The following is an 11,156-nucleotide window of genomic DNA, read 5'->3' on the forward strand; positions in this document are numbered from 1 at the left end:
GTGACATCTCAGACTTTCCTTGTTTTTGAAGTATGCGGCTCTTTGAATATATTTTAAACAACATTAAACTTTCCCTGGTTGTGATTATATTGCATTGTTCTAAAGGGTGAGTAATTTCTCCACTTGGCTGAAATCTTTTACAAGCAACCACACATCGTATGTGGTCGTTCAGGTAAGAATGTTGAGTCTAGATATTAAGTCGAATTAAAAACGCATAATCCTGGAAGGAATTATTTTCTCTTGGAATTAAAGTACTTGTGACTTTCTGACATTAAATATGTAGTTATTAAACAATGAGCAGAATAACAATATAGTTGGACGAAATAATCATGACTTCCACACTTCCATGTGCAGAACATTGCAAATGTCGATTAAACATTCGTCTAGTTTCAAGTACAACATGCAAATTGGCGTCGTTGACCGTTCCGTTGACACTCCTAGAAATTGGCATTTTTCATTTCAAGTTACAAATAAATAAATAAACTTAGTTAACATGGAAACTGAATAACCAAAGTAAATAATACGTTAGATTGAAGAAAATAGTGTAAAAATGCAGAAACCAGGTTATGTTTTATAATATTCTACCATTTAATCCAATCTATAAATGGCTCACAGTTTCAAAAACCGAAAAATAAAATTCATGTGAGAGGCTACACAACTTAAACATTATGACTACAACTTTTAAAGATTTTTCTTTAACGAGGTGTACAAAGTTAATAACAAAATGGAAGGCGAAGAATTTATTTGCAAGAGTATACATTTTTTTATTTAGTTTATTTTACTTTGCGTTTTGTGACTCTTGGCTAATTTGCGAAGATGGGGATGAGTGATGAAATTGATGAATGGACATTCACAAACAACCAAGCCCGAGCGGGATTCGAACCCGGGACCCTTGGCGTCGCAGCACTATGTGCTAACCACTTTTTTTAAATTTAGATTTCGTTGAAACTATTACATATTATTGTGCATGTTATACATTTCATGTCATTATAAAGTGAACATTACATTTAGGAAATCTGCATATAACATATCTCTTTTACAACTAAGGATCATTTGGTATTCCTGGTGCAGGTGATTGATAAATTGGGTGTGAAAATCTTGTTGCCTATATATGGATACAAAAAGAGCATATTGGCCTAAGAGCCATTGTACACTGTGGCGTTTTGTTCTTGGATAATATGCAAAGGAAGGATACAAAAGAATATCTACTGAAATGTTACGTTCTGATGTATGACAAATTGTACTCACAAGTTTTTTGATATATAACCATGATTTTTGGATTGTTTGACATTCACTAAGCTTATGCATTAAATTATCTTGTACATTACATGTAGCACACAATGGAGTATTTACTAATTGTATATCATAAAGTTTAACTCCAGTAATGAATATTTGGTGTACAACTATATACCACGCTGATCTGACTCTTAACGTAAGGTGTATATTATCCCATACTTCTCGCCAATTGACTCTTGGACTCCGATGTACAATTATACACTGTTTTTGTGATAGTGCACACATTCTTCTATATATTTTCGACGTCTCTTTGCGTTGGAAGGATAGGAGATTGTATTAAAGCGTAACTGATGTCCACAATGGTATTCTTAAAATACCATAATCTGTCCGGAAGTCTTGTAACATCAATAGGGACCTCCAATTGAATGTTGTCCAAGGCGTGTCTCAGAACTTTACTAGTGAGGCTGTTAGGGTGTTGAATCAGTGTCGTTACATCAGCTTGAATACGTAGAGCCTGGCGTTTATATTCCACGTTTACAAGGTTGATTCCCCCTTCTGCATATGGTAAACAAAGCGTTGCGTGATATACACGCAAGATTTGACCATTCCAGACAAACCAGTTCACAGCACTCTTGAGCTTATTAATATCAAGTTGCCGCAACGGGAGGATTTTTGCTACATACCACACCTTGGAGAGAGCATACACCTGTACAAATGTCACTCTTCACTATACTAAGTATTCGAAATTTATTCATTTGTAGAACTGCTTTAACACAACTTAACATAGTTTAACTGGATCATTCGTTGAAGGGAGTGCGCGAATATTATGCCAAGTATTTTTATCGATGGAACAACATGAAATTCTCCGCTCTGAGGGTAAGTTATATCCGGGTATAAATGCATAAGAGTTAATTTATTCTGATTTACTGTGAGCCCTAAAAGGGAACCAAATTCCTGTAATACCTTAGACGTTGCAGCAATATCAGATTGCGTATTTATTAATACATTGACGTCATCAGCATAGGCAACACCTTCATGTTTATAGATTGTATGGTGATTGATGCCGTGTACTTGCTTTTCTAATGCAGAGAGGAGGGGTCTCAATGAAATACAGAAAGCTATCATCGATAATGGGTCACCTTATCTTACTCCCTTGTGAATAGGAAGTTCTCTTGTCATAAATCAATTTAATTGTATTTTGGATGTTGTGTTACTATAAAGGCTTTTAAATGCTGACAAAAAATGTCCACGTATACCGTACTTTTGAAGCACATTAAATATGTAATCATGGTGTACCGAGTCAAATGCTCGTTCAAAATCTATTGCTAATATAGCATTATCATGGTTATTGCTATTGACTCTATAACAGGTAAGCACTTCACGAAGCGTTTGTAAGACATTTGTAATTTTCTTGTTCATACTAAAAACATATTGTGTATCTCCAACTAGTTTTTCTACAGGACATAAGTCTGCTTAGCATACAGCGAGAGAATATTTTATAATCAGTACATAGGAGGGTAATGGGTCTATAGTGACCAACTTCAGTGGGTTTCACATATTTTGGTATTAAAACTGTAATCCAAGTATTTGAGAATTTTCCCCATTTTATACCTTCGGAACACTGCATTTATCCATTCAGTTAGTGTTTTTCTCACCAACGTCCAAAATGTTTGGTAGAGTTTGTTTGGTATCCCATCCAGACCAGGTGCGCCCGACCCTGTGGCCGAGTGGTTAGCACATCGCGCTGCGACGCCAAGGGTCCCGGGTTCGAATCCCGGTCGGGCTTGGTTGTTTGTGAATGTCCATTCATCAATTTCATCATTTCATCAATCATCCCCATCTTCGCAAATTATCCAAGAGGCACAAAACGCGAAGTAAAATAAACTAAATCAAATCAAATCAAAACCAGACCAGGTGCAGAAAACGGCTGTCCCGACTTCTCGGAATACTTCTTCGCTTGTTTAGTTGTTATTAAATTGCTCACGTTCCTCATCGTCAAGGACCTCGGACAAGGATTCCAAGTTATACGTCAAATCTAGATTATGTGTTATTGGTTGGGAAAATTGATTCTCAAAATAGTTGTAAATTCTGTTACGTATTTCCGGGGCTGTTTTTATTTTAGTTCCGGAATTATCGTTTATTTCACTAATGAATTGTCTTTTCGCATTGTGTCTTTCTTGCAGCACATGGCTTATAGATGCAACCTCTTCTATATCAAAGTGGGGGAGTCTGCTACGAATTTTTACACTTGTCGTCTTTCAGCTGTCATTCGCAGCAGTACAGCTTGTACACGTTTTATCTCTGTTTGCACTTGTTTCCCTTCAGTGGCTTCATGTATACGTTCATGCAGCACACGGTAATAAAAATTATATTTATTATTCCAGTCACTAGAACGTTCCGTACAATAACTAAGACAAAACCGTTTTATGACCGGTTTAAGAATTTCATCCCACCAGCGAATTATATCACTTTGTCTGGTACGGTGTGCTTCCCATACATTCCATTGGTCCTGAAAGGCTCGTTGGAAATTTGCATCTGTAAGGATAGAAGCATTTAATTTCCAGTAGCTATACCCACTAGGAACTATTGGTATATCCACATTTATCGTCATGATTACAGCACTATTGTCTGAAAAACAAATGGGTGTTATACTAAGTGACTTGATTTGCTGGCGTAAATGTGGTGTTACATAAAATCGATCTAAACGGAAAGCACAATTATTACAAATGTACGTGTACCCTTTGTGTCTAAAATATTTGTCATTCTATGCATCTGTAAAATTGAACCCGTTTACTATTTTTTGCAAAGAATTGGAGGTATTAAAGCCAGGTCTTTGATCCTGCGGATGCAGGACACAATTGAAATCGCCCCCGCAAATTATATGCTCTCTTGTACCCTGCATTTCAGTCGCGACATCCGTCGCAAAAAACGCATCCCTCTGTTTCCTAAATTGTGTCCCTGGAGGTGCATATAAATTATATACCCAAACATTAGCTATTTTTGCTGAAATAATTCTACCATTGGGATGGCACATCACATTTGTAATCGGTACGGTGTTACATACTAACAGGGCTGTTCCCGTCGCTTGAAAGGTCGCATTATTATAGACCAATATGTTTGGGGGGAGGTTAAATGCTGTTATTCCACATTCTTGAAGAAGTGCTATATCTAAAGATGATTGGAGGAAAAAACTCCTAGCGCCTCCTGTTTAGTAAAAGATCGCATTATGTTAATATTGATCGTAGCTAAACGGAGAGTAGTCATCATATATACAATTAACAGAAATTTAAGAATTGGGGTTACCCAACACTTTGAATTTTACACATTTTGCCCAGCGGACACTAATATTCGTACACTGTTTTTCCACTCACTTCCATGCAGACAAAACATAAACCTTGCATATGTGCACGGTACCTCGTGAAAACACATGACCAAGCATCATATACCTTTACTCATTTTACACATGTTATTTCTGACTTTCATTTTTACTTGCACCCACACATTGACTATACACACTAGGGGAAACAATGAATTTGGATCCGATCTCAGGTTGTAAATCAACACTCGGGGCCAAATTTGTCACACTTTACGATCTGGTTATACGCTTTGCGGAGGGGACTTTTGCCTGATGCTTCACATTCTTCTTGTAGTCGGGGTTAGGTGCCACATTTTGTATGGGATCCTCCTGCTTCGTACATGTCAGTCTTCATTTCAAGATTACTCGTAGTGTCAGACTCGCGCATCTCTTGATCGGTTGTTTCCAGACTGCCAGTCACCAAAACATTACCCCGTACGTCACTGTGAAGGTTGTCTAAAGATGCCACATCTTCCGTCCACGATGTGCTGTGGATAGACGCAGGTAGAGGTGTTTCCATTTTGTGTTCTAAAACATCAGCTTTTTTCCAATCTATTTGCAGATTTGTATCGCGGTCATTGTTCACATTTCTTTCTTGCAACTGCATTGGATTGGCAACACTGTAAATTGTGTGTCAGCCTTTATATCCGTCTCATGCGCTGAACGTGGTCTATGTACCCTTGCTGCATATAACTGCTTAGGCTGGTTTTCTACAGGAGTAGCACATGCTCCAATATTATCTTGTGTCACTCGCTCACCCATAGCACCACGTCGGTGTGGACAAAAACATGCTGTGTGTTGAGTGTCTTCACATATTTTACAGGTAGGTTTCTGTCCATAATATGTTACCCAATATTGCATGCCCTGTATTGATACATAGGACGGGATTGGCTTATTCAGAACCATTCTCGCCAACTTAATGCCTGTACGAGTTTTATAAATATGCTCATCCGAATATCGCTCGTCCACCGGAGGGGTCTTAATTATACCATACTGCGCAAGCACTGTACGGATATGGCTATCGGTTATTTCCATTGGTATAACATGTAGTCTGACTAGTGTAGTTGTCCTATCAGCCCAGTCTAATCTAATTTCATGTTCATCATCCTCATCATAATACACTAACTTCCCTTCAAATTTATTAATTAACTGTTTGCCTAATGAACACGTCACTAGCTTAATATACATATACGCACTTACGGTATTGGTCCAGTTCAATACTTAATACCTGGTCTTCAGTCAATGCAAGAGTATCCCGTATCCAACGATGAAGCATCAGCGATGATGGGCACTTCTTCACACTTGAAAACCATAACTTTAACGTATTTTCATTTTTCTTCAATTTAACAACTTTACGTAACTTGAAAATTGGTACTTGGTGCAGAGTCTGAAGAAGACCTTGCTAGAAGGTTGAAACGTTACGTTTAGCTTATGTTTTATAATAAAATAAATTTCTGCCTTGGTCAGCATATTGAGTTTTTCATTTACAGTAAACAGTAAACTCTTCCGAATTTTAATTGTTTTAATATGCTACTATTAGTCTGAACAATAAGTTTTCTAAAAGATCTTAAACTTTTGGTAAACGTGTTCGCTTACTTTAAAATTATCAGATTATAGTTCTAAGTATAAAAGAAGATATATTAATATTGCTGTATAAAACGATAGTTCGTCCTATTCTTGAATACGATAATGAATTATGGTTTCTGACAGCCACCAGTCACCTTCAAAAAGTTGAATCAGTTCAAAAACTTTTTATCAGGTTATTATGCACAAAGTTTAAAAATTATTACAATGACCAACATTACTCTGAATAGTTAACACAGTTGAATATGCTTACCTTAGAAGATAGAAGAAAAATTAAAAGGGTAAATTTTGTGGAGAAGATCTTAACTTTCCAAGTTGACAGTGAATATTTTTTAAATAATATAGTTTATAAAATTCCTAGATATTCCCATAGGTATATCTCAGTTCTTACATGTCTAAATAAGGCCAGAGGTTTAGTAGCTGATCTTGTTGAAACCTACAATATGAATTTATGATGATGTATAAGATTGTAGGATCCACTGTATTATTTTATAATTATGAATTCAATTTTGTAATTTTGTATAACCAATTTTGACATAGTGATGTACCTGATTGTTTAATCGTTCTCACCACTGAAATAAATATTATTATTATTATTATTATTATTATTATTATTATTATTATTATTATTATTATTATTATTATTATAAATAGTACCTAATCATCAAGACTTGCAAAAGGAAAACTTCCTTAAGGAATTTTACAGTTCAGTGAATCCTGAACTGTATTTTCCCTTCTGTAACAGTCGCCATCCTCTAATTTCATATTCCGTGCGTTTCAGAAGGAAATCAGATTTTGTAATTGATGCAAAGGCATGCCACAACTGCTTGCATTTCACTTCACTCTTTCGTATATAACGCGTGTTCACGTATTTCCCTCATCATTATCTGACTGAAGAGAGCTACAGTCAACGAAGTATGCATTCGCTCTCGGTAAGTTCACGCTTTAATCATTTTTATTCATATGATAAGATTTTAAAAATTATCTCTCTGAATACATAAGGCGGATGTAGTTTTCTTACTGTATATTGTCTAGATAGATTTTTATCAAAATCGCCATTTTAAATTTCTTTACCAAAGTGTACTTTTCCAACCACACACGTTAATGCACTCTGAGTAATAACACGAATATTACATTAAAATCGTCCTTCAAATAAGCTGTGTAAAATTATCGCTTGTGAAGACAGCAGACCAGTGTGATCTGGTTTAGAGGTTTAACTTGTGTAAGAAATTCAGAATTTTTCCCCTTGTTAAACTATTCATTCTTAACTTATTCAAAATAATTTTAATTATAATTTTATAAAATAATTTTTAATTTTATTTTAAACTCATTAAACGTAGCTACAACAATTCTCATTTTCCAAAATTCTAAATAAACAAAACATATAGCTATATTTTTTAAATCTTTGAATCAGTATAATAACTTATTGCGTGTAGTTTGCAGGTTTTGTAGCTGACTGATCCATGTTAGTATTAGTGCACATTGTTGGAATGGATTATTTACTTCTGTCAATTGTATGATTGAATGTTCTATGTACAATGTTTCAATCTCGCATTTCAGATTGTCTTCGGATTGTTTCTTCTCTCGGCATTATCATATGCCGTACCTCCAGTTCAGCATGTAGATTATTACGTAAGTATATACACATAAGCTGATAATGACTAGTAATATGTACTTCATTAGTTATTGTGGCAAAAAAATAACAAAGACAACTGATGTTTAATATGCAAAGACTGAAATATCTAAAAATTATAATTGCGTCATTGTATAAGAATGAACATCCTAAAATGCGGTATGTTTCTAGGCCTATTTCATATACCAAATGCATAAGCTGGTAGTGCATACAATAATTGTCGCCATGTAATTGTTTAGTTAAAGATTACTCATAAATTTATACTTTAAATTGAATAAAAACGCATTTTCTTACCAGGCCTATCCCAAGTACGAGTTCAAGTACGCCGTAAGCGACCACCACACAGGTGACCAGAAGAGCCAATATGAAGTACGTGATGGACCTCTAGTGAAGGGACAGTACAGTCTTGTGGAACCAGACGGAAGTGTTAGAACTGTGGACTACGTGGCTGACGATCACAATGGATTCAACGCAGTCGTCAAGAAACACGGACACAACCTCCACGTCCAACCTCATGTTGGTGTTGGTCATTCAAGTTTTGGTATTCTGGGATAAAAATTAACTTATTACATGTAGTATTTGTTTGTTATTAAAAATTTGACGGAAATAATGATCTACTGATTCTTGATTTGTTTGTGGTTGTTTTGCATGTATGTGAGTGAGAGAGAAGGACTTGAAACAGATTTGTAGGATGTAATCGTCTTTATAAGTAATAGTTCCATTACGTTGGATTTATGGTGAAGAATGTTGTGGTTCTTGTCTTGCTACGCCCCTTGTGGGTACGTACTTACATGCTATTTACCACGGCTACAGATATCTTAATCTCAGGGGGGTAGGTTCTTTGTTTGAGAATTCCAAATAAGAAAGCGTTTTATAGCCAGGAGGATATAGTAAAATGCGGATCTATATTCTGAGAACTTGACAAAATACAGAGAAAATATATATATATATATATATATATATATATATATATATATATATATATGTAATCGAAAAGGCTTCTTCTTCTTTTATTATCAAAAAGGCATCTTCTTCTTTTAAATGGCTTCTTCTTTTAAAATGCTTCTTCTTCTTTTAATATGGAAAAAGCTTCTTCTTCTTTTATTATGGAAACGGCTTCTTCTTCTTTTAAAAGGCTTCTTCTTCTTCTAAAAGGCTTCTTCTTCTTTTAATATGGAAAGGACTCCTTCTTCTTTTATTATCAAAAGGCTTCTTCTTCTTCTTTAATAATCGAAAAGGTTTCTTCTTCTTTTCTTCGTTTAATTTTATTATTCTTCCTTCAAAGCGTTATCTTATTTATGTGCTCGTTTTCCCCCCGCTTCTTTGTCAAACAATACAAGCTATACTTGTAGAAAGAGTAGGGTCGACTAAACTGACAATAGCGCCACCTCCTATTTGACGACCAAAGGGGAATAACCAGGATCGCTAATAACAAGCGCTGCCAATGGCCCAGTGCGACTAAAACGGAGCGCAACCGAAAAGTGCTTCGGGGCGTCTAATTTGACACAGCGCCACAGGGGACAAACAACCAAAACACTGACGATGTTCTCCTCGTCAGGAAAATAAAAAGAGATATAGAGATACATTTCTGAATTCGTTCTCTTACTTAATAACTTCCCTAAACGTTTCGTATGCGACAATATTCTTAATTATTTTAATTTACTATATACAACATTCTATTTACTTCTTCTATAGTATTTAGACTCTTCTTTTATATATTTCTCAATTTACTATAATATATATAATCCCTCTTCTCCGCTCCAAGTTTTTACAATGAGCTCTGCTCTTCTTTATATGGCGTGCTGCCATCTATCGTCGCTCTCGGGAAACATTTCTTCCTTGCATTTCTCATTGTGTCGTCGGGAGTGGCACGTGACAGTCTGTTCAGTGATCTAACTTCACATTAATACTAAATGTAATGTTAATTGTTCCGAAGAAGGATAGCAATAAGTGATGTTTCTAGAGACTCTATGAAATTTGGCAGTTTATTCTGAACATCTTATCTAGGAGAATTTCAACCCCACTTCTACCGTACGCAATCTTTAAAGCTCTTGCCCCCCTCTAATCAGAGGGTCTGCGAACGCCTATGCTGACGATTCATTCACGCACAATTTAACTTTGTACAGTCGTGGAAAGAAATACTTCCCCCATAAGACTGCTGGTTTTAAGGTTCTATAAGGGAAGTACTTTTTCCATGACTGTACATTCTGAGCCATGGTTTCAGCAATGATTCGACTTTCAGCACTCAGACTACTTGAAATATACACATGCTCTGTGGTATTCCTAAACCGGAGGTTATTGACGCCTTCCAATTGTTCCTACCTTGGGTTATCATTCCCAATTTCCTTCAGGTTAATCTTGCCATTATCCTTCCACCTTCCTATTGGTCCTGCAGACCACTTACCATCAAGCTTACCGAAGATTCTGTAAATTATCTTCCCTCTCTGACATGTATCCATCAAAGTGTCTATTTATTCTAATAACATCACATGAAGAAAATTATTCGTTGTAATTATTACACAATTGCGGAAATTGTTATGATGAAATATTCTGCACCAATTTCTTTATCTCTTCCAGTTAATAATATATTTATAATAATTCTATTTTCGGAATACATTAATTTATGTTTCCATATTAATGTAAGGGACCATGCTTCAGATCCATGTAAAATATGTAGGTTTGCTATTTTTATTATTACACAATCTTAAAATTTAAAATGCTGTGTTGCATGAGATTTATCCTTAAAACATTAGCCAGGTTACAGCACAAGCGGTTACACCATCTATGATTTAGACGAACATTTGCCCAAAGTAAAAATTTTATGAAGACAATTCTATTGAATTACGCTTAGAGGTTAATGTTTTTGAATTTTTAGAAAGTAATGGAGTGGTTTCAAAACTTTATATATATACATACGTATGTATGTATGTAGCTATATATTAAACATTTCATAAAGCATGTTTCACAATATTTTATACATTATAAAATGTGCAATCATATTACTACACTCAGTATCTGAAATATCTGGAGTGAGTGAACTAAAACAAGGTTCTGCGCAGGTAGTGAGTCTAGAGAGGCCTCGACCAATAGACATCAAAGAGCGTATACAACAAGAGGCCTCATTTGTCGAAAATCCCATACATCAAAGCATACCACATGGCCAGTCCTGCCACCTTCGGTCAAGTGCCACACTATTTCCAGTAGTACGCGGTAAGCTTCGTTTGATTGGCTCTAAACTTTTAAATGTGATTGGCTGATATCTGCAATTGTGCATTGTGCAAAGAGAGAGTTTGCCAGAGCGTATGTAATCTCTCTCCGGGGTATAAAGTTGGGATTTTCCCTTGAGGA

The 11,156-nt window shown here is 35.7% G+C and overlaps 1 pseudogene; it reads left to right on the forward strand.

Annotated features, from left to right (window-relative positions):
* The first annotated feature begins 7,092 nt into the window (after window positions 1–7,092).
* LOC146002272 (cuticle protein 19 pseudogene) lies at window positions 7,093–8,370 on the forward strand (annotated as a pseudogene).
* Window positions 8,371–11,156: the final 2,786 nt, after the last annotated feature.

The sequence above is a fragment of the Lepisma saccharinum genome, chromosome 18, assembly GCF_977018435.1.
Source record: "Lepisma saccharinum chromosome 18, izLepSacc3.1, whole genome shotgun sequence".
NCBI classification, from domain to species: Eukaryota; Metazoa; Arthropoda; class Insecta; order Zygentoma; family Lepismatidae; genus Lepisma; species Lepisma saccharinum.